At 36.9% G+C, this 25970-nt stretch overlaps 1 pseudogene; it reads left to right on the forward strand.

Moving 5' to 3' along the window:
• The window catches only part of LOC120224677, a 191370-nt pseudogene that overhangs the window by 92679 nt on the left and 72721 nt on the right, over positions 1 to 25970 (forward strand).

The raw sequence follows: 25970 nt of genomic DNA on the forward strand, positions 1-25970 counted from the left end.
AAGTTAGTTAGTATATAGTGCAATAATGATTTCAGGAGTAGAATCCAGTGATTCATCCCCTATGCATAACACCCAGTGCTCATCCCAACAAGTGTCTTACTTAATGCTCCTTGCCCATTTAGCCCATCCCTTCACCCACAGCCCCTCCAGCAACCCTCAGTTTGTTCTCATAAGAGTCTCTTATGTTTTGTCCCCCTCTGTTTTTATATTATTTTTGCTTCCCTTCCCTTATGTTTATCTATTTTGTATCTTAAATTCCACATAGGAGTGAAGTCATATGATATTTATCTTTCTCTGACTCACTAATGTCACTTAGCATACCGCATTCTAATTCCATCCACGTTGTTGCAAATGGCAAGATTTCTTTCTTTCTTTCTTTCTTTCTTTCTTTCTTTCTTTCTTTCTTTCTTTCTTTCTTCCTTCCTTCCTTCCTTCCTTCCTTCCTTCCTTTTTTTCTTCCTTCCTTCCTTCCTTCCTTCCTTCTTTTTCTTCCTTCCTTCCTTCCTTCCTTTCTTTCTTTCTTTCTTTCTTTCTGATTGCTGAGCAAAACTCCATTGTATCCATACTCCACATCTTCTTTATCCATTCATCTGTTGATGGGTATTTGGGCTCTTTCCATACTTTGGCTATTGTCAATAGCACTGCTATAAACACCGAGGTGGATGTGTCCCTTCAAAACAACACATCTGTATGCTTTGGATAAATACCTAGTAGAGCAATTGCTGGGTCATAGGGTGGTACTATTTTTAGCTTTTTGAGGAATCGCCATACTGTTTTCCAGGGTGGCTGCACCAGTTTACTTTCCCACCAGCAGTGCAAAAGAGATCCTCTTTCTCCACATCCTCGCCAACACCTGTTGATGCCTGAGTTGTTAATTTTAGCCGTTCTGACTGGTATGAGGTGGTATCTCATTGTAGTTTTGATTAGTATTTCCCTGACAATGAATGATATTGAGCATTTTATCAAGTGTCTGTTAGCCATCTGGATGTCTTCTTTGGAGTGTCTATTCATGTCTTTTGCCCATTTATTCGCTGGATTATTTGTTTTTTGGGTGTTGAGTTCAATAAGTTTTTTACAGATTTTGGAATCTAACCCTTTATCTGATATGTCATTTGTAAATATCTTCTCTCATTACATCGGTTGCCTTTTAGTTTTGCTGATTGTTTCCTTCACTGTGCAGAATCTTTTTATTTTGAAGTGGTCCCAATAATACATTTTTGCTTTTGTTTCCCTTGCCTCCAGAGACATGTTGAGTAAGAAGTTGCTGCAGCTGAGGACAAAGAGGTTTTTGCCTGCTTTCTCCCCTAGGATTTTGATGGCTTCTTGTCTTAATGTCTAGGTCTTTCATCCATTTTGAGTTTGTGGTCCAGGTTCATTTTTCTGCATGTCATGTCCAGTTTTCCCAACACCATTTGCTGAAGAGATTGTCTTTATTCCATTGGATAGTCTTTCCTGCTTTGTCAAAGATTAGTTGACCATACATTTGTGGGTCCATTTCTGGGTTCTCTATTCTGTTCCACTGCTCTAAGTGTCTGTTTTTGTGCCAGTACTATACTGTCTTGTTGATTATAGCTTTGTAATACATCTTGAAGTCCGGGATTGTGAGGTCTCCAGCTTTGGTTTTCTTTTCTAGGATTGTTTTGGCTATTTGGGGTCTTTTCTGGTTCCACACAAATTTTAGAATTGTTTGTTCTAGCTCTGTGAAGAATGCGGGCATTATTTTGATAGGGACTGCACTGAATATGTAGATTGCTTTGGATAGTATCAACATTTTAACAATATTTGTTCTTCCAATCAATGAGCATGGAATATTTTTCCATTTTTTGGTGTCTTCTTCAATTTCTTTCATAAGCTTTCTATTGTTTTCAGTGTATGGATTTTTCCTCCTTGGTTAGGTTTATTCCTAGGTACTTTATGATTTTTGGTGCAATTGTAAATGGGATCAATTTCTTGATTTCTTTTTCTGTTGCTTCATTATTGGTGTATAGAAATGCAACCAATTTCTGTGCATTGATTTTATATCCTGCAACTTTGTTGAATTTGTGGATCAGTTCTAACAGTTTTTTGGTGGACTTTTTTGGGTTTTTCACATAGAGTATCATGCCGTCTGCAAAGAGTGAAAATCTGACTTGCTCCTTCCCAAATTGAATGCCTTTTATTCCTGTGTGTTGTCTGATTACTGAGGATAGGACTTCCAATACTATGTTGAATAACATCTCATTGCCTATTTTTATAAGTTAAATTTTAGTGGAATACAATCAAGCCTGTTTATTTACCTGTTGTCTATGTCTGTATTCATGCTACAGCCAGAGGATTGCCCAGTTGTGATAGAGACAAGATGGCCAGCAAAGCCTAAAATATTTATTATGTAGTATCTTAGAAGAAAACAAAAATAAATCATAACCTGATAACACAAATATAACCACAGTTACAGTTTACATAATGATCTCTCCTCTTTAGACCCTTCAGGTAGGGAAATATACACTTCTCTGAATTCCACTTTAAATCTTCTTTAAGAGAAAGAATTAGATCCAAAGAAACAGATCCATGTTTCCTAGTGAATAAAAAGCCAGCAAATAGCAGCAAATCAGTCTTCCTTCCTCACATGGGCACTCTCCTTTCTGCTGCTTCCTGTCTTCCCTAGAGACTGACCAATGGTGAAGTCTGGATTTGAGCTGAAGCAGGGAGAGAAAGCCTTTTAGTCTTTCAGCCCAAGTAGTTTGCTTTGGTCTAGGTTAACAAAGAACATTTTATCTCGGGTGTTTTGGACCCAAACCTAATGTCACAGTTAACATTCAAAGTATCAACTCAGTCACACATAAACACACAAGTTTTATTTTTTCTACTATGTAACATCGATTTTTTTTTCAAAGATCGTCCACACCCCCACAACACATGCATCTTACAGTTAGCAATCAGTAATATGTCAGTCCCAGTAATTTTGATATTTTTATAAGTCATTTTTGAGTTCTCATCATGAAGAAACTGCAAACATCTGTGGTGAATCACTTTAGAGATGAGTATGGGATGGAGGGGAGAAATTTCTAACTTCCTTTTTTCCTTCCTTGCACTTGCTTGCGTTGATAAGGGGAGAGCAAAGTGTGACATTCACCACACATTCTTGGTGGGGAAATTATGCTTCGTTTCTGTCTCTGCTGGCTTCTGATGCTAGTCCAACTCACAATCTTATCTATAGAATCAGTATGCACATGTAGAGAAACATTGTCTAGATACTTAAGACCCAGCCCTATGCAGCTCCTATGATTTCAGAGTTTTGTATGAGAGACTCAAATGACATTTCCATCTGCTCCCTGCTCCAACCAGAAGCCACATATATGCATTCGTCTAATAAAAATGTCTATCTGATCCTCACTAAAGTGGCCTCTGATAAGCCAATGAAATTGCATCTGCTATATATGGTCCCATTTGAAGGTAGGCATGGATTGATGGGGTCCTTTTCCCTGCCTCAGAGGAGTTGTAGGGAATGAAGGAGAAAGCAGAGAGACAAGGTGTTTAGTGTTGTTATATGAGTACTATCATATGAGTTTATTTAGGCTATTAAATTTGTTGCTGTTAATGGGCCTATGCGAGACAGAGACTAGATGTAACAGACTGATAGTTATGACTTCTAAATCATACAGGTTCAGTTTTCCACTCAAAATCTGGACATACAGTAATCTGCAAATCTTTCTAGAAAATAAGTGTGTTGACTGCATGTTTCTATATTGACAGCTTGATGAGAAGGTACTGGTCTTTGAGCTGTATCTGTAGCCAATGAGAGATCATCAGCACATAGAAATGAGACACCTTATTACAATTCACTGTGCCAACATAGTGTCAGGGTAGGAATGACTAAAAAACAAGCTTCCCCATTTGCCATATTCTTAGTTACTGTCATTCTTTTGCAGTTCCTTGGTTCTGCTATATAGGAATCTATTCTAGAGAATTAGGTCTTTTTCAGAGATGGAAACTCATAGACAAGCAATAGGCTTAACATGACCTCTGTTTGAAATGATGAAAAGGACTAAATATAGTTTTTTGTGAATATTTCACTTGTTACAACTCATAAATACATCATTTCAGTTATCTTTGTGATTTAGAAAATTAAGAAGAGCATATAATAGATGTTGATTATGGCATCAGAGAATGAGGTTTTTAAAAATCCATTGAAGACATACAAAAGATCATGAAACCAATAAAATAAGATTGTGTTCTATTTAATATCTATGATGAGAAGAAACATTTATTGGGTGTTTACTTTCCAGTTCTATTTGAAGTATTATTTTTATTAAATTAGTGTGCTGTCAAATGAATATGTTAATTTGTAATATTTATTAATTATATATAACTATCTAATTTACTATATCACTCCCATAGTTTTACAGACAAGAAATCAAAAGTTCAAAAAGGTTAACTGAATTGTAGTTATACAAGATGATAGATAACTGTTAACTAACCTTATGATAACCATTTTGCAATATATACCACTACCAAATCATTATTTTATATACCATAAACATACACAATGCTATGTGTTAATTATACCTTTAAAAATCTGGAAGAAAAAGAAAAGTTGGCTGATTGATTCATCCAGTTGTATACCTTCTAAGTACTGGAATTTAATTCAAATTCTGGTTGCTCTAGCAGCCATAGATTTCTTATGCATTTGATTTATGAGTATATGTATTCAATCAGCAGATATTTATTAAGCATCTGTTATGTGCCAAGCACTATGCTACATGATGAGCTACAAAGCAAAACTATATGTGACTCTTGTCCTCAAGGAGTGTACAATCTAATAAGATAAGATAGCCATGGAGGCTGGAAAGCTTTACACCTCTTTGCATTCCCAGCACATAGCATATAGTACCTGACACTAAGCAGATGCTCAAAAGTAGATGTTATACTGGATGTGGCAGCATGCCCTTATCAGAAGTATTAATATACACTGGACTATTACTCAGCCATAAAAGTGAAAGAGATCTTGCCATTTGCGACAATATGGATAAACCTGGAAGTTATTATGCTGGGTAAAATAAGTCAGACAGAAATAGACAAATACCATGTGATTTCATTTATACATAGACTCTAAAAAACAAAACAAATGAACAACTAGGCAAAAAGCAGAATCAGACCTATAACTACAGATAACAAATCAGCTATTCGAAAATAGAGGACTGGTTGAGGGGAGGGGGCGGCAGGCTTGGGTATGCAAAATAGATGCAGGAGGTTAAGAAGTACAAACCTCCAGTTATAAAATAAATAAGTCACAGGAATGAAAATCACAGCACAGGGAATATAGTCAATATTACTCTAATAACTTTGTGTGGTAAAAGATGGTGATGACATTTACCATGGTGAGCACTGAGTAATGTATAGAATTATCCAAACACTATGCTGTATACCTGAAACTAATGTAGTACTGAATGTCAACTATGCTTCAATAATAAGTAAGTAAATAAATAAATAAGTAAAGACAGAGTCTGAAAACAGAGATTTCTAAATCAGATGTGGGGGTCAGGGGAGATTTCCAAAGTCAATGATGTCTATGTTGAGAAGCTGTGTAAGGGCCATCCAGGCAGCATGTTGTCTACCATCTGTGATATTTGTTGTTCACATCCATGCACTTCAACATACTATTCCTTAGGAGATTTGCATTGCCTTTTCAGGGACAGTCTCATGTGGTTCATAATGGTTGTTACTTATCACATGACAATCATATCAAGGTATCCAATTAAGACCTGTCTAACTGAGGGGGCTCCTGGGTGGCTTAGTTAGTTAGTTGGTTAAGGATTCAACTCTCAGTTTCAGCTCAGGTCATGATCTCATGGTTTGTGAGTTCAAGTCCCACTCTGTGCTGATAGCCTACTTGGGATTCTCTCTCTCTCCCCCCCCACTTCTCTGCCTCTCCCCTGCTCTCTCTCTCTTTCTCTCTCTGTCTCTCCTTTTCTCTCTCAAAATAAATAAATAAACATTAAAAAAATTTAAAGACTTTTCTGAGAAGAAAGAACATGGATTCTCATGGGACAAATATTCTTAGGAATATGCACATTACTTCCTTACATTCAGTGTACAATTCTTTTAAGGCCAAACTAGAGATTTTCCTTCCTCATAAAGTCTCTCCCAACTATGTAGTAGTAAAGTGAACATTCCACTCTTTGAAGTCTGACCATTCATCATCTATTGTGATAGGTAGGCCCTTAGCATAGAGCATCTTGTGCTATTACTCTGGTTTTTGATATAAGTGTAGTTTATTCATTCCAGCTATAAACATGACTCTTTTCTTATACTAATAAAACTAAAGCTTTCTAAGGCCATTTTCTTACTTATTTTTGTGTATCCTCTAGAAATGAGATGAAGTTAGCAACCAATGAAATACTTCTATCAACTCTATGGCCCTGGATGGTAGCACACAGTTCTATAACTAGCACCCATTAAACAAACATTTGTTGTTGAGAATGATAACAGTCTAATATTTTCCTAAAATGTAATCACATTTAAAATTTTTTGCTTGTTAGTTTTTCATGTTATAATTTTGAAAAACACTTTACATATTATATGGAGGAATGTCTCCCCTCATTTAATATATGTCCAATTCATATAAACTCTTTTGCAGACTAATCATTGTCCTCTTCCCATTAAAGGATATCAGGAAATGATTTTTTCAACCTCTTTAGGCTTTTCCTGAACAACAAATTCACCATGCTGCCGAAGTTATGATTTATTAAAGTGAAAATGAAATACCTTATGCACCACAGCATAATGGATCTTTGTGCTGCTGTTAGTATTGCTCTTGTCTTATTTTACTCACAGTGTGGCACTTTACCATTATTAGCTAAATAGCTGCAATAATGTATGTAACCAAATGAAGATCACACTCCCAATATTACTGAAATGCATATAATTAATTAGTAAATATCTGGAAACCTGGCAAAATGTTAGATCTGACAAAGAAATACGGCTTCATTTGTTTTTGAAAAAACATGTTTGTGGAATTGAGAAAGCATTTAATAAAAGAGGACCAATCAAGTTGAAGATGTTGTGGCTATCCTGGATGGTAGGCCCAAAAAGTACCTGCAGATGAAAATACACTATTTCACATTTGCTTTTATCCTCCTATATTTTTTCTACTAATATGCATTTGTTATATGCACAGTCAAGAGCAGCTTAAAAGAATTCTATGAACTCACTTTTATTAAACCATTGTTTCATAACAATTTTCATAGGACTTTTTCATTAAAGCTTTTGAATTGCAGTAAGGTAAATAGATGAAAGAATAAAAAATATTTACAAATATACCAAAAATAATAAAACTGAAGACAGACTTCATTAGTAGAACACTCGTCTTTGGAGGCACAAATAAAATAGGAGACAGGGCTTCAAGCACGGGAGAGGAAGAGGAGAGGTCACCCCTTCTCACTCCAGCAGCCCTCTAGCCATTTCCTACTTTTCTCAGAATTCTCCATGCTTAAAGAATACAAGGTAGAAGTTCTACAAGTCAAGGTGCAGTTGAAGCCCCATGAATGTGGTTTCCCTTTAAGCATGGCTCAAGTCCTGCCATAACTAAAAGGGTTTTCTTGGTTAGAAACCATTGGTTGCATGGAAGAGAAACACAGTCCCATAAGCTAAGTGCAATGGGGGAGACAGGGATGTTGTTGGGCAATTGTAGGAAAATCTCAATAAACTTCAGGAAGAGGGAGAGAACTAGAAATGCAAAGTTAGCCAGAACCAAAGGAGCAACTCTCTGGGACTACATGCCCCTCTATTTCTCTTCTCTTCTCTTCTCTTCTCTTCTCTTCTCTTCTCTTCTCTTCTCTTCTCTTCTCTTCTCTTCTCTTCTCTTCCCTCCTCTCCTCTCCTCTCCTCTCCTCTCCTCTCCTCTCCTCTCCTCTCCTCTCTTNTCTCCTCTCCTCTCCTCTCCTCTCCTCTCCTCTCCTCTCCTCTCCTCTCTTCTCCTCTCCTCCCCTCCCCTCCCCTCCCCTCCCCTTCCTTTTTCTCCCCTTCCCTTCCCTTCTACTTTTCTCTAGATATCTCTGGTTTGTTCTCTTTTTCTCTACAGACCATCTTTTTCTGATATCTTTCTTGAGCCACTACTGGCTGTGTCAGCTCCAGCTCATTTAAGGCCCCACAAAAGAATAAGCAGAGTAAATGTGCCTCAACCCAAATTCCTGGGAAAGATAAACTAATTGGTTTCTTGCAAGCCAAAGGGTAATCTCCTGCTGGATTAGCTGTGGTCAGGGACTCTAAATCACTTAGCACCAGTGTTCTCCCTCCTAGGGGCTATAAGAGAAATTTGAGATGGGCTAAATTTGACCTAGGTTCAACTGTATACTGTAGGTAAACATTTTGCCTTTGCCATGGCCTCTGTAAACTCCATAAACTCAGCTCCAAGGGGACCAGAATCTTACCCAACTCCATCTGTGGACATAGATTAAGATATTAGACCTAGCTTTGATCCCAGAGTATTGACTGACCCAAGTTCTACTACTTATTGTGAACAGATTAAAAAAAGAAAACTATTTTCTGAAAATACTCTATCCAATAAGTTATTCATTTTGACTTCTTTTAGCATGGGATTGGAGCAATGCCTGTATCAGTAAATATCTAGAATACAGGCTTTAATTTCCGTTGCCTGCCTTACTTTACCCATGATTCACATTCCCTCTAACTCTATGAAAAACAACACAATTAAAAATGAAACTCCAAGGGCACCTGGGTGGCTCACTCAGTTGAGCATCCAACTTCAGGTTAAGTCATGATCTCACAGTTCGTGAGTTTGAGTCCCACCTCGGGCTCTCTGCTGTCAGTGTGGAACCTGCTTTGGATCCTCTGTCCCCCGACTTCTCTCTCACTCAAAAAATAAATAAACCTTTGAAAAAATATTGAAACTCCAGATAATCTGAAATCAAGGACTATCACCATTTTTCACATTATCAATTCTTCTACAAAATTTCTTAAGAAGTACTATATCTGTCCCCCTTCTTTTTCTCTCTTCCCTTTCATTCTATTCTCTACCTTATCTCCCCTTTCTGAACAATTTAGTCCAAAGCCATTTGGTAGAACTGAGCAAAGCAGGTATTCACATGGTGGGAGGGAAGTAACAGCACCTGGCATGGTATGCTGGGACTCCAGAGGGATGGCTGTGGCTTCCGTGCAAAAAAAAAAAAAAAAAATGGCCCAGAACCAAGAAGAAAAACTAGAGCATCCATGCTGGAGGGCATCCTGAGTTGGGGTGTCTGAGCCCACACAGATGCGATTATCCACTCAAGGGACAGCAGTGAAAATGGCCTGGCGTTCAGGTCCCAAATGAAGTGAAGAAAGTACACATTCAAGTGGAGAGGTGTTGAAGGGATCTGGTGCAGGGTATCAAAGCCCAAGCAGGGCAAGGAGGGCATCGAGATAAATGCACAATGAAGTAGACAATGCAATGACAATGGCAGCTCCGATAAATACGTGAATATGTGACCAAAATGAAGTAACTACATTGAAATAATAGGAACCAATTTTCTCACTGTCAACGAAGAAAGAAACTAGAATAAACTCCGAGGTGTTGGATTTAAATTGCAATATTAGAGTTACAACATGGGTTAAAATATACAGGAAGAGATATATAGAAATATACATAGATAAATAAATATAGTTAGGTATATAAAAGCTGTAAGTGTACACGTAACATTCTCTAGTTCTGTCTATTGAGAGAGCTAAACAGCAATACCTCCCCCAAAAAAAAGCATACCTACTTCCCAGATCTTCGTTGCTAAAAGCCACCTACATAAGAAATCACGGATCCCTGGAAAAACAGCTGATCTCAGGATGGGAACAGGCAGATAGAAGATGACTCTGAAAGATCATTTTTGTGCTAGGAAGTAAGGAAGTATTCAAAGAACCTAGGTTGAAGAGGCTCCTACAAAATGAATCGAGGACAATTAGAGCGTCAATGAAAATGATAATTATAAATTATAAGCCATTGGGTGAAATAGTATTTCATAAACCCATAGTGATATAAAAAATAAATACCTAATAATTACAAAAGGCAAATGAGTATATTTACAGTGGAAAAGTCTTTCAGATCCCACCTTAATCTAGTAATCAAATGAATACCACACAAAATGGGGCAAATAAAAAATGTGTCCCATATGATGGAATGAAAAGAGTATAGTATTATTTCTATGATATTCTTGCCAAAGACACATGTTCTGAATCTCATTCATGAGGATACATAATAAATGCAAATTGTGACATATTCTACAATACAATTGATCCATAATCCTCAAAGTCCCCAAGATCATGAACATTAAGGGAAGTCTGAGAAAGTGTTGCACATCTAAAGACATTAAATATCTGGACAACTAAACATAATAAGTGTTTTTGTTTTGTTATAAAGAACTTTATTGGGAAAACAGGTAAATCTTGAATAGGAGATTAGATTGCAGTAATAAATAAAGGTATTTTCCTGATTTTGATCATTGTATTTTGGTTATATAGAAAATAATCTATTGGAAAACATGAATATTTTTAAGCTCCAACAATGTCCAGATCCAGGAAGCAGGAAATCAGAGACAGGCAACAAAAACAAAATTCATAGAGTAATTAAGTATTTGTATTTAATGTATTAAGTTTAAATAACTAAATACAGAAATCAAAATTCTTTAATTAACAAAAGAAAACATTTATTGAGACACCATAATAGATTTATTATATATTCTCTTAATTTAAAAAAGAAATCAGTGAAGAATCATATTTTTCTTTAATTCGAACCTGAAAAAATTGCACCATAGAACAGAATCTATTTGCCCAGATCCCATCACGTATGCATGTTAAGGCCAGTACTATACAGTAAATGTTTAGCAACTGGCTCCTTAGAAGGGGGTAAATTCTGCTTTGTAGCATCTGTCAAAGTCTGTGTTGTAAACCAAGGCTGATTTCAAGCTACCATCAAACATGGTCTCTGAGCACAGTGTTAGGAAGAGATACATATAGCTCTTCTTGCAAGCCAGTGCAAGCCAGCTTTCAGGACAGCACTGGTTAAAGCTAAGATTTGAAAACAGACAACTGAAGTCCAGAGCGTACTGTATCAGAAATGCCTGTATTTGAATCTTCATATAAGGGTGTACGTACAAAGAAGTATGCAGACCTGTCTGCACATAGGGGCCAGCACAGACAAGATATTTGTCTGAATGAATGACAGACCCATTGCCCCAATAAAGAAATGACAGAAAATCCTCAAATAAATAACTAGGTCTTCATATAAAGAAAAAGAAACATTTTAATATAAAGCAGGGACATATTTTCTAAAAAAGGATTAAGGACATATTCCTAAGACAACATAAAAAGAGGATCCAAATCGACCAGAATACTCGGCTAGAGATTTCACCAATTATTAGAAAAGAAATTTAAAATAATAGATAAAAAATAAATAGATGCAGGTAAATAAAAATGAGATAGTGCATTGTTATATGTTATAGATTATATTAAATTACATGTTACACATATAGTACATAAAGGACATATGTTTGAGTTGCTTGACATATCTTCCATCCAACGTATGACAGTCATTTTAATTATTTCTTACCATTTATTTATTTTTTAGAAACAGAGAGAGACAGAGCATGAGCAGGAAAGGGGCAAAGAGAGAGGGAGACACAGAATCCAAAGCAGGTTCTAGGCTCTGAGCTGTCAGCACACAGCCCGATGTGGGGCCTGAACCCATGGACCCTGAGATCATGACCCTAGCTGAAGTTGGACACTTAACCAACCCAGGCGCTCCCATAATGGTCATTTTATGTATCAACTTGACTAGGACAATTCCGGATGTTTCTGTGTGGGTGTTTCAAGATGAGAATTACATTTAAATAGGTAGATCCAAAGTTGGGAATTATTCACTCTGGAGGGCTATCTCTAATTAAGCTTTTCCTTCAGAATCAAAGAATGACTATAACTTAACTACTCTTTGACCTTCATGATTTTCAATTTTTTGGCAGCCATTTAGTATATCATATCACTGATATATTTCATTCATATCTATTGTATCCATTGCAGTAGTGCTACCTGATCAAGAAAAATTAATTTATATTTATTGTTTTGTTCCATTTTTTCCAGAATCATAGTACTTTGAAAGTTAGAAGAAAGAGCACATTCATCATCACTGGGCCCCTTCATACAATTAGCTGATTGTTGTTTACCTGTTGATTACCTATTTCTTTTGTTTCAGGTGAACAACTGTGGTTCTCCTCTGCTTTTCGCTCTATTATCCCCAAACATAGTAATTACAAGACTGCCTCTTAACTGTGAAATCTAGAGTAAATTATGATACAATTCAGTTGTTGGATAAGGATACTGAGGCTCAGGAAATACAAGAATTCTATCTGAAGACAGGCCCAATGATAGACTCTAGAGCTGGATTCATAATTCTTAGTTCAGAGTCGAGTGGGCGATATTGGCAGAATTTACAACTGAATTTTTTCATTTGGAAAACATCTATCTTTAGCAATCTTCTGTCACGTTTTATTTTATATTAATATGGCAAATTATCTTAAAATTACTGGTCATTTTCAATAAATGTCTTTATGCTCTCAGTGCTATTAATAACAGGCTTGTGCTATTATAAACAGAACTAATTAAGAAGATGGTCTTGTTTCTATCTTGGTGCATACTCTATAGAGTATATCACATAATTACAGACACATATAAAATAGAAGCAGAAAAGTTCTTTGGGATAAAAGAGGGAAGAAAATATTGTTCCAGATGTGAACAAAATTGTCAAAATGTAGCTGTGTTCTTACTTTCATTTCTAGTACATTCTTTTTAAGTTATGACCCAAAGGAGGAAGGACACTGGGAATAGAAACTTACATATAAATAAGAGAGACAAATGATAGAATGAAAACTCAAGGAAGAAAGAGATGGAATTCCTGTCAAATTCTTCCCTTAAGTAACCATTTTCACACACAATGGTAATGAGTTGAAATAGTTGTTGTTCTTAGTTTGTTCCTCTTGTCCTTCTTTATATTAATTAAAGTTCACAACATCAATATTATCAAATAATATAAAATACATTTCCATGGTACATGTTTTTATGTATAAATTCACTTTATCACCATAGCAATGAATAAGCATTATTTTCTCTAAATTACAGAATAGACAATAAAAATCAGGAAGGTTAAATGACTTGTTAAATGACTTTCTTACGGTTTTAAGTGACACAGTGAAAGAGTAGGAACTTGAACCTGGGATCTTATGAACTCAAACCAATATCTCTGTACCATGGATTTTTCTCTGCTTCGGAATCCTGTGAACCAATCTATACTTGGGAAGGTGGAAGGAGCATTTATGGTTATATAAGAGTTTATACCAATCTCAACTGTCTAGCCTCAAAGCAATGTCTTGGTCAAAGGAACACATTTTCGAAAATTTTTTTTATAATTCCAAGTAATTTAAAATCTTTACTTCCACTTTACTAGTATAATGAAGGGACTTGAAGGCCACAACAATGCTTCTTTGAAATTTCTTTTTTGTCTTTGATAAATTTTTTTATACTACTGTCCTTCCTATGCATCAGGACTTCCAACGTCTCTGCAAAACTTAGCCTCAGCGTTAAGCCAACGTCGTTCTTTCCTCTTTGTCTTTCCTTCTTGTTACAAATTTCCAAGCTCTAAGGATTTTTTCATCTTATTTAGTCTTAACAAAAATATGGCAAGATAAATATTAGTCTCAGAGACATTGACGTGACCAAGGCCTTACATCTAGAAAATGGTTAAGTAGATGTATCTACTTTAAAACCCATATCCTTCCCAATATACCACACTACCAGTTTTATAGATCAAGAAATCCTAGAAACTGCTATAGAAAATGTGATTTTTGATTTTCAGATGTTTTGCCTTTTGAGTAGTTCGTCCGATACATGTATGGGATAATGTATTCTAGTCTAAACTGAAGGAAAAAGTAACAAATTAGAATAATCAAAAGATGCTAGTTGACATGAACATCGCTGGAGTTCACACTGATGCTTTCTATGAACTGAGCTTGATAGTATCCAAAGAACAGACAGAAATTTCTACATTCTGTGTGTAAGGGTGACTCACAGGTTTCTGAGGCTTAATGTTAAAGCCCCTAATTAGACAGCATGCTGAAGTTGTCTTATGTAGAAAGAATCTTGCTTATGCAGAAATGGCAAAAATTAGCAAAAACAATTTTTTTAAAGGAGTAGCATTTATTTTCCCACCATTTCTTAACCTTTAGAAACTCTTTCTGCCTTATTTTCTAGAAGAGTATTTTGCTAAAAAGGCAACGATTTCCCAATTTAGATATTTGTGGACTGAACCCCAGTTGTGCTTGTCATCATGGTTGTCTTGGTCTAAGTTACACAGAATGGTGTAGGGATTTCAATGATTCTTAGAGCTCTAAAGACTGCACGTAATAGAGACCAAGTGATGTTGCATTACTGGCAATCATCCTGGAACTAATAACAGCAGTTATTGGGCCTATAATCTCCCTGGAATTAACAGCCAAACACTTTTTTCTCAATTTGCAGGACATCGTCATTACCATTAAAAGGCAGTTAAGATGATAATGTGCCACTAACTCATACGGTGGGCAGCAAAGGGTTCTAAGTGAAAATGCTGAGACAGCAGCCCTGACTCAGCCTGTGGATGTGGATGTTCTGTCTCCTTGGGCTGCAGCTGGGAGAAAATTTTAAAGGGACAGAAAGTGGGCACTCAGGATCAATGTTTCTGTTCGCTGGTTTTTTGTGTCTTTGGAATGACTCCCTTCCTAGGGGCACGCAGAAAGTCAGTTCTTTTCTCACTCAAATGACTGGTCTTCTTATGGCCTTCCTTATTCTAAGATCTATAACAATAGCCAAGTATTTGAGAACAAAGAAATACAATTAGAGCACACAAAGAGACTAGGAAGAGCAGTAGCCTTAAGGGAAGAAAAGCCATCAGAACTACCTAAGGTAAGGTGAGACCAGGGACATGCCAAATGCAGAGTAGAGGAAGTGATTCACATCAAGAACGATTTGTTGAGTCCCTGCTGTGCTGCAGGCATCATGCTATGCACTGGTGATAATAGAGAGAACTACACAGCCTTGTAGTTCTTCATGATCCCTTCCCTCTTAGAGCTTACACTTATCTGAGAAGATCAACACATGTGATAAGTATTATAAACACATATGATATACATTTTTTAAATTCAATGAAAAGTGCAGGGTGCCATGGGAACATACAGCAATAAATTCTAAGGAAACCAAATGAACCAATAAGAACTGAAGCAAGACCAGGGGGCCTGCTTGGTTCAGTCCGTCAAGTGTCAAACTCTTGATTTCAGCTCAGGTCATCATCTCATAGTTCTTGAGTTGGAGTCCCACATCAGGCTCTGAACTGACAAAACGGAGCCTGCTTGGAATTCTCTCTCTCTCTCTCTCTGTCCCTCCCCTGCTCACTCACTCTCTCTCTCTCTCTGTCCCCCCATAAATAAACAAACAAACAAACAAATAAATAAATACTGAAAAAAAAAGAATTGAGGCAAGACCAGTAAAACCTCCAAAATCACCAAAATAATTGGAAATTAAATAACCAGAGTAGAGATTAAAATAATAGCAATAATCATGATAACTACCATTTACATAGCTCCTGATTTATATCATGCTAAGTGTTAATATAAAATATTTTTGAATATATATGACAATTTGAATGAGTATTAACATCTCATATTTATAGGTATATAAATTGTAACTTAGGTAAATTACCCAAGAATAACTAGTAAATATCAAAGCCAGGAGTTGAATTTGTATCAGACTAAGTACATAGTTCATTCTCTTGACCAACATGCTATATTTCAATGCCCACAACTAACTGGAGAATAACACATAAGATTCCATAGCCAGCTCCATATATTCTCTCCAAGTATACAAAGGATTCAAGGGAAGACTAGAGAACAGAGGAAATACAAAGATATATTGGGCCTAAGTACATGAGCTCTCTATTACCAACTTGCTACTGAGGTAGGATTTGTGATCAAATTTAGTTGACTTAGTTGATTATTTAGATTACAAAGAGATCAAATTAAATAAATTCAACTAATTAACTTAGCATACCCATAGATCTGCAATGTATTAATTACTCAAAACTTTTTGAATGATTTCTACTGGTTTAAATGACATCTGCTCCAAAACACATTTGAAACACTTTAACAAGGATGATAATAACAGCAAAATCATTTAGCACCAGAAAAACAAAACAAAATAAGAATCCCAAAATAATGGTGGGAAACATCAAAAATTCTGATTCAAGAGAGCTACAGAAAAGGAGAGAATATGATTTCTTTCTGAGTTTTGTAGAAACAAAAGCAAAGAAAGATACAGGATATGATATATTGCCCTCATTGTCTACCAGAAAAGCAATCCACTTAATGAGAAGAAATATGCTTTTTTTCTTTTCAAATCTAAGCATTAAGAGGAATTTGCCACGAAGATCTTTATACAAGACAAACTTAGCAACATAAAAATTGTACCAATAATTTCCACATAATGATCTTATCAGGTTATTTTCACATCATCGCTGTCTTTTTAAGGACTTACAGAAAAACTTTTGAGGTGTCTGCTTAATAATATAAACCACAAGGTCAAGCTACTGACTCCTGCCAGAAACCTGATATTCAAGTTATGACAAATGAGAATGTGCACTGGTCAGAAGCTGACTTGGAGGGGATAGTGGATACATTGTGGCAGAGTTTGGAATCAATATTTACCTATCCCTTCTGCTATTATTCCCAGGGTTCCTCCCTTCCCGAGGTCTCGTTCTTTAACTTTTCCTTGAATTCCTTGAGATATCTCAGGAACCTTCCAGAAAATTCCACTTTTGTAAAGTTAGCTTGTGTTGGTTCCTTTAATTTGTAACCCAACTCCTTATTTAGTACAATTCCAGATTTAAAAATCACAGGTCAACTTCTAGGATACCTGAATTCGTATTTCTCCTGCTTACCAGCTAGTTTTTGTTTACTAGTTAGCTTACACTAATTCATGACCAGCCCTAGTTATCTGACAGAGGAAAAAGCAAATGTTTTAGAGATAATGTCTAAATAGGAATTGGCATAGCAGGTGGTATACTAATCAAGGTTTTAATGCACTCTTTCTGCTTTCCCCTTGCAATTTCTTTTTTTTTTTTTAATGAAACTGTGAGCTTTTAAATTTTTTTAATGTTTATTTATTCTTGAGAGAGATACAGAAAGAGAGAGAAAGAGAGATGAGGAGAGAGAGCACATGAGTGGGACAGAAGCAGAGAGAGAGGGAGACACAGAATCCAAAGCAGGCTCCAGGTTCCGAGCTGTCAGCACAGAGTCTGGTGCAGGCCTCGAACTCATGAACCTGCTAGATCATGACTCGAGTTGAGCCTGATGTTTAACTGACTGAGCCACCCAGGAACCTCTCCCTCGCAATTTCTAATAAATGTCAAAGAGCACTCACATTAAGGAATAAGTTATATCCAAACAATGATGGGGAAAGCACATAGTATGTTATTTAGGTACTTTGCATAAACTTTGTCTTTAAAAGCCAATTTTTGGGTTGATGTTTGTTGAGATTTGACAGCCCTTTGGCCTTTAAATTCTGTAAATTTGAGATATAGTAGTCAAATAGACATTAAACATTATGATTACTGGTGGGGGGTGGGGGTCATATAGAAACATGATTACTGGTGGGGGATGAGGGTTATATAGTCCAGCCTGGACCCAAAGACAATATGGTCTTTCTACTCCATCCCTCTGCATCCATGCTACTCACCAGGTCACAGTAACTGATCTGCACTTTCCTCCTTGATAACTCCATCCTCAATTTCTTCAGGGCAGGAGTAGAAAACGTGGAGTTTACTTTGACCTGGCATAACAGCTGAAAATCTGCATGCAAAGAATAGGCCACATCGAATCTAAGGAAAGGCAGGAGATGCTTCTGCAGATTAAATTTTCTTTTTCCAATCAAAAATGAGAAAATGCACACACGCCTTCTCTGTGAATAAAGTAAGATGTGTCATAAGGGAGACTGAACTGTTGCCTTGGTTCCACTGCCCCCTAAACTCTACAGCCCCCTCCTCTCTGTGCCATTCCTCAGCACCTACGAGCATTATTATTTCTGTTCACGAAAAATGCACCAGAAATCTTAAATAGTTTGCCCAAGGGGGTTTGAAATCAAACATACGTATTTGAGTCCAAAGCCCATGAAGGAATGTTTTAAAGCTCTCCCACTCTAAGGACACTTCAGAATAAAGAGTAGGGTCCAAACATGGGAGTGATGAGTTCAGACAGAAAAAGGACAAAAGCAAAACAAGAACATATGTACATTTAATTAAAACTGGGAGAGCAGCACAGTAGGTGGATGTGCTGTGTTGGCAGGCAGGAGAGTCAGGCTCCAGCCGTGCCTGAGCAAATCAGTGTCTGTGTGATGTGACCTGCCTGCGGCAAAGCAGAGAAACCCCCAGGGACTCTCAATGCTCTCCGATTTAGGATCTTGGAAACTGTCATGAAAGAGTTAAGCAAATTAATCATTTCTACTTCGCCTTCTCCTCTGCTTTGGTCGTCTCTCTCTTTTAAATGTCTTTTCAAAGCATGCTGTAATAGAAAATGCCTAAGATGTAGAGCCAGAAAAGCAAGCTCTGATCCCACCAACCTTTCGTATAATCTAGGAGAAATCACGGAGTCAGTCACTGCTTTCCCAAACTTCGGTTTCTTCCTTCAACCTACAGACTTGGCCCTACATATCTCCTTTAAACTAATCATGACCCGGGCAGCTGTTACTTAAGGATCAGTAGAAACAGAAAGGGCTGGAGGCCTTGCTATCTTAAGTTTGGTTTCCAGTGTCACCAAGAGTGCTAGGCTCAGAGGCCTCCATGACTGTGGAATTCTACTGAGTTTAACTCAAGCTTTAAACCCCTGCTTCACTCCTATCTTGTCCTATCTTTACGCCAAAATACATGCCTATACCCCTAGCAAGCAAGGTTGGTGCGTGCTCCTAGGGACTGACCAACTATGACATAATAATAGCACCAGCTGTCTGTAAGAATTCATGAATAACTGCATCTCCTGACGGCATGCCCTTTCTAACACATATGACCTCATTAGAGATTGCCTAGAGCCTGAAGCAAGCCCATCTCAATTCTCTATCATTCTGCTGCTATTTCCTGCACCAAAACTAAGAATTGTGTCATTTCTTCCAATCCAGGTCACTCTTTGACCTTACTTTTTTCCTTTCCCCACTGGCTTCTTACCATCATCCCAGCACACCTCATAGCAGAATCCATCTGCTTTTGACAACTTTATGCTTTGAATCTTGAGTTCTTCATCTATTTAGTGAGGAATAAATGGCTCTAGTTAAACTTTGAAATTCACTCACAACTTTGCTTTACATGCCTAATAAATGACTCCCAAGTGTTCCTTTAGATTTTATGTTCTTCCTTCCATGCTATACACTTTCTACTTATTATTATAAAATCTTAGAGGTTAGGGACTTTTTTCTTCATCTTTTGTACCTTGCCTTCTTCTCTCCTTTATCTAACAATACCCTTCCTTCCAGTAGCTGGAGTAATGCCTTGCATCTAAGAAACACTTAAAGTTTATCCAATTAAATTGAAGGCATTTTCATTAGCCAGGGAAATTATATAACAATGCCTCAAAGAGAAGATCGGAAGCTATTGGAATAACATAGGTCCAGGATGGCAGTGAAGAGGAGATGAAAAAGAGTCAAATTCCAGATGTTTTTGATATTTAAAAATTTTTAAATTAAAATCCAACAGTATTTGCTGAGAGACTAGATATAAAATATGAGAGAAGAAGGGAGCCTGGGTGGTTCAGTTGGTTAAGCGGCTGACTTCGGCTCAGGTCCTGATCTCACAGTTCTGAGTTCAAGCCCCATGTCGGGCTCTGTGTTGACAGCTCAGAGCCTGGAGTCTGCTTTGGATTCTGTGTCTCCCTCTTTCTCTGTCCTTCTCCTGCTCACACTGTGTCTCCCTGTCTCTCAAAAAATGAATAAATGTTAAAAAAAATTTTAAACAAGAAAAAATGAGAGAAGAGAGTGTGAATGTCACTAGAACATTCTGCAAAGATTTATTTTCTCCATTTTTCAGAGCATGTGGAAAAATTTTCTCTGTGATCTAGTGCTTTTTAATTCTGAGCAGTGAGTGTAAGGCCTCACTGAGCAGGTTTTGGGGCTTTGTTTTTTTGGGTTTTTTTAATTGTTCCTTCAGTCTGCCCAGAGATCAACAGTATTTGAGATGGTGACTCTCTTCACTAAATGGGAAAAGTCCCCAAGTTAACTCATGATGAAAATGCAGTATGAGAGTGAGAACTCTTTCCTCTTTTAAGCACTAAGATTTGGAGGTTGATTCTTATAACACAATAAATTAGTCTTCCATATTGATTTAAAAAAATCCCCTAGAAGTACAGTGCTGCTCTAATAAAACCTAAACTGGCATTGGTTATGACTAAGTGGTGTGGAAAGAGGAAAGAGTGACATCAAAGGGTAGAAAGATGATATTTTATGTTATCCAAAATTACAGCATTTGATAAAAACATACGATGACTTGAAATGCAGGTAATGTACCCAATGAACTTATAGCTTTATAAGAAAAAGAGAACATCAGTAGTATGTGCTAGCTACTACTGGCAGCATTTTACAGCCTGTTAAAAACAAATAATAAGAGGGGAGCCTCAGTGGCTCAGTCAGTTGAGTGTCTGACTTCGGCTCAAGTCATGATCTCATGGTTCATGGGTTCGAGCCCCACGTTTGGGCTCTGTGCTAACAGCTAGCTCAGAGCCTAGAGCTCACTTCAGATTCTGTGTCTCCCTCTCTCTCTGACCATCCCCTGCTCATGCTGTCTGTCTCTCTCAGAAATAAATAAAACATTTTTAAAAAATAAGAAGAAGGAAAAAAATGGCCAGTTGCTAATCAGGGATTAAAAAGATTAGGACACGTCCAAAATTGGGAGTTTGTAACATTGGAAAAAGCAACTGCAAATGAAAACAGTAAATTAAAATTTATAAAACATGTTGGATGAAAATACCAATCAAATATCAGCCTGTGTCAAGGATCAAACCAAGAGCCTGGTCATTGCAGACGTTTTTTAAAGGTCTGAATGAATTAACTGGTTGAATGAATTAAAGTTATAGTTTTAAAAAATCCTATGAGTTTTACAAAATGCCCTCTGGAAAAGATGATAAAAATCGTGCTTCTCTACCAAAATTTCATAGGCTCCTGATTCCCACAATTTAATTGAGAAATAAAAGTAAACAGATACTACAAAGAGAACCATGGGTTAGTTACTGGTACATGTTTCTTACTGGAATCAAATAGAGAAAAGCTAAACACAATTTTGAGTGGAATAGTCTGGTAAAAAAAAAAAAAAAAAGGAAGGAGAAGGAGGAAAAGGAGAAGAAATGAAGAAGGGGGTGGAGGAAGAGATGGAGGTAAAGGAGAAGGGGAGGAGGGGGAGGGGGTGGGGGAGGGGGAGGGGTTGAGGGAGGAGGAGGAGGAGGAGGAGGAGGAGGAGAAGGAGGAGGAGGAGAAGAAGAAGAAGAAGAAGAAGAAGAAGAAGAAGAAGAAGAAAAAGAAGAAGAAGAAGAAGAAGAAGGAGAAAAGAAGAAGAAGAAAAAGAAGAAGAAGAAGGAGAAAGGCCATCAGTTTGGACTTAAAAGAGACTAGAATTTATTAAAATCTAAAATGACCCATGAGCACTAAACTTCTACAGTTAGGAAACAGGCTGCAGAACCTGTTCAGTCACCAACAAGAGCATATTCTCCGTAGCTCTTTTAGATATAGCCAAGGAGCATAACAAAGGAAAAAAAGGAACCCCAAGACTATAGAGCCAGGAATCATAAAGAATACTGAACTTGAGAACTCCAAGAAGCAGAATAAAGACCTAGCAGCAGTTTTCATTCCAGGACAGATTTTAAAAATTTTGATTAGTGGGATTTTATACATTCAGCAGAGCAGTAAAATCACTGTGTGCCTCCCAATCTTTCTCTTTATGAATGGAAGTATTAATTGTGGTTCCTCAACTGTATATTCATTTTTCTTCTAGTTCTGAGCACCCTAGATCTCGAGGAGCCACATTCAACCTTAACTTGGAGATTGTCATGCATCACCTAGTGATTCTGGAGTTTGACCCTGAAAGAGTAAGTGGTGCTTTTGAGTTGTCTTTCTTGTCAAGGAAGTAGTGGATTTCATGTGTGGGGGGAAAGGTAAATCAAATACCTGTTGGTAAGAAATGTGTTTGTGTTAGTTATTAATTCTACATCCACAGATTTCTCCCTACTTCCAGATTATTTATATGATTCCCTTCCTAGTTTCCTTAGTAATGTGTAAGGACAGCGAAGAGAGGGATGATGAGTTTTCAAGAATCAGTTATGAGTAGAAGTAAAGCATGCCACTACTCTAGAATTTACTTTCACTGGCAAGATTTTAGCCACTACTCCAAGGTCTTCCAGAGCTCTCTTTTCCTTCTGGCATGGGGATCAGCAATTTTAAGAAGGTAACTACTTCGTCTGTCTGAATCCCTGAATGATTACAATGACAGAATCTCCCCCTAACCCATAATGGAAAGGTAATGTGAGCACTTTGTTATTTGTTATTTTCTTATTTAAACCACTAAGATTCTGATGGATAAAAGAAAGGAGCATTTCCATATCAGTATTTGTTGCAGTAAATAATTTGTTTTGTTGTATTTATGGCAAAATAATATACATTTATTATTACTGCTGGTAGACAGTATGGCTTGTTAAGTCAAGGTTAATAGAAGGTCTTACTTTCTTCAGAGACTCCACATTTTTAGTTTTTACTGCAATATGTAAAATTTCATTTGAAATATTGATCATTCCTTTCTTAAAATAAATAAACAAACAAATAAATAAATAAAATGATTAAGCGATAAAATGACTCATCACCATTGATCTATGTTAACCGGGCAGGTATCTGTTTTATTATTAAAGAAACTTTCTTTTGAGTATCTCAGCAATGTTGAAGTAATCCCTTTTGTAATAGTCACAGGCTTAGACTGACATGTAATCTGTCTTTCTTCTACAGTAGTATGCACCAAAGTTTAAAACATAATGGGAAACTCCAGTGAAATCAAAGAAAGATCAACATAACTGCAGACGACAGATATTCCTTGGATTTAGGATGATGCATTTATTTCAATAAATATCATTACTAGGAAGGAAACAGATGAAACTACAAAGACTAAAACCCTTTGGGGCAGCCAAAATTATTTGAGTCTCTTAGAGAACAATGTCACCTAACACTATTTCTTTCATCCTACTGGAAAGTGACAGCTTCTTCTCATTCCCTCAGGCCTATTTCAAATTCTGTGTTTGGAGATCTAACTTCTAAAGCCTAAATCATCCTTGATCCAGAATCCAGCAATGTGGGTGAAAACAATCAGCTTTTCTGCCCAATCCTGTTTCTGGCAAAAGGTAGATAATGAATTTAACAGAATTGATTTTTTTTCCCAGATCATAATGTTCACTCTTCAGTGAGCCAATGATGTGGTTTATATGAGGGCTTAGAGAAAAGCAAAGCTATTTTAATTATTTGGATTTCTTAACTGGCCATTATCAAGTGGTTAGAATAAAAAAAGATTAATTGAACTTAATCAGCTAAAATCTCTTTGGATAAAGTCTGAACTATCCAGTAGTATCAGACTGGATATTTTTATTAAGATATCACAAACAAAGCAGTTAAACTTTATCCTTTCCTGGGGCGCCTGGGTGGCTTAGTCGGTTAAGCGTCCGACTTTCGCTTAGGTCATGATCTTGCGGTTCGTGGGTTCGAGCCCCGCGTCGGGCTCTGTGCTGACTGCCAGCTCAGAGCCTGGAGCCTGTTTCAGAGTCTGTGACTCCCTCTCTCTCTGACCCTCCCCTGCTCACGCTGTCTCTCTCTCTCTCTCTCTCCTAGAAATAAATAAAACATTTAAAAAAAAAAAAAACTTTATCCTTTCCTCTATATATTTGGTTTCATGAATCTGCTATTTTTATTCTATTAACTAAGAATTGCTTTTTGTACAATTTACTGGGGCTACCCATTATGGTTTTTTCCTTATTAAAGACTACTGTTTTCTAGATAAGATATGAAAAATTATCCTGTATAATCCTTTATCACCTAGGTCTCACTCCTAAAGATATATTTATTAATTCATTCAACTACTTGAAAGAGGGCAATGATAATGAGTTAAGGCATCAATTCAGACAGCCCTTGAAAAGTTAATCACATTCTCAAAATCTCTTTCTTCTATCTGTTAAATGGGTATAATAACATCTGCCATAAATGGTGGTCATATGATTTGATGCATCTAACACTGTAGGCACAGAGGCTAAAGGTAAGAAAGAGGTCAATAGACGACAACAGCTATTAGATCACGAGAAGAGTAAAAAAAATAACACAGGAAGGTTTAGGAATGATAGATTTGTATCAGAGTCTTAATAAGGAACTCTTTAAAGGTTTAGTTGATAGTAAATTTTTTGAGAGCAAGGATCATGTTTCATACAAATTTTGGGTGCTTCAGACCGAATACCATGTCTCGTACAAAGTGAGTATTTAACAATTGTCTGAGGCGTGACTATATTTTCACAATTTAAGTCCATCTTGCATTTTTTTTTTGCAGGTTTTTGTGCAGTGGTGGTGTTTTTACCTGGAGTCTACTGATTTCTTTAAGGTTTTGTGGAGCTACACGTGCAGATAAAAGAAAAGACACTAACCGCTCACTTTGGTGCTCTGTTTTCATTTGTTGGCTATGTACTGGTGGACAGCATAAAGTATTTTCCCATATTTAGAAGCTAGTCAAACTACAGCCCAAACTTGGGGGTTTCTAAATTTATTCTTATTTGGCAAAAAGAATGTTTTCATTTTCCAAAAGGACTTAAAATGCTCAAACAGTTGCAAACAACTCTTAGAAGGAACATTTTAATGAGCCAAATGTAAATATATGTAAATAAATTAAACCCACACAAATTAACTTTCCATACAAGTACTTATAATTAAGAGAAAAAGTGTCTGACAGTAGAAATTTGGGTTTTGCTTAGCTTTAGTTAGCCAAGAGAAACAAATTATGTCCAAGATTATACTGAATCTATTATGTGGAAATGCAGAAATATCACTGATTTCCTTGGGCTTTCACTCACAACGTAGCTCCCAGAACTCAGGACCAATCCAACCTGCAGGGGGATCTCATTAGCATCCAATCCATGTTTTATAGTCTCTTCCCCCCAATTCAGTGCAGCAGCTAAGGAGAGAATAGCCTAATTCAAGAAAGGTAAACCTAAGACAAACCCACAAAATTTACATATAATTCTAACCCTCTCTCCTCCAAGTCACTACTATATACTCCTAACATTGGAAGATACCCCAGCCCTAGAAAAATCCATCAGTCTGTTCCTTACATTTTAACATGGACATCATTTTTCAAAATATGTATCTCCAACATTAGCAGCCTTCCTACAGATGTCTTCTCAACATCCACGTAGCTCTGTCCACCCTTACTTTGTGACTTCTTATGAACTCCTTCCTATACTGAATCTAAACTCAGATTACATTAAGGAATTCCCCCATAAACAGCAGTTCTTTACACTAATTGATGCTTTTCACACAATTACTAACAAAATAACCAAGGTAAACCAAACCCAAGACTTCTTAACATCAAGAATCCCAGGTCCAGCAGCATCAAGGACACTGTGATAGTTTCAAAGCACAAATGATGACATTGAAGAGAGACAGTCTATGTACTGGACCATCCCTGTGGCTTCCTCTCTCCTTTTAGGTGCCTAGAACCACTCTATCTCTGTGGGGTTTTTCATTAATACTAGTGATAGTATACATACCAACCAAGACAATTATGTGAGTTGCCAAAGCTCAAAGCTCAACTTTTCCTGACCAAAACCCTCCCTTTGTTACAGTGTGGATCAGGTGATCTCTGCCCCATCCCTGGGTTTCTCTACAGA

The sequence above is a fragment of the Hyaena hyaena genome, unplaced genomic scaffold, assembly GCF_003009895.1.
Source record: "Hyaena hyaena isolate Hyena2069 unplaced genomic scaffold, ASM300989v1 scaffold_1239, whole genome shotgun sequence".
NCBI classification, from domain to species: Eukaryota; Metazoa; Chordata; class Mammalia; order Carnivora; family Hyaenidae; genus Hyaena; species Hyaena hyaena.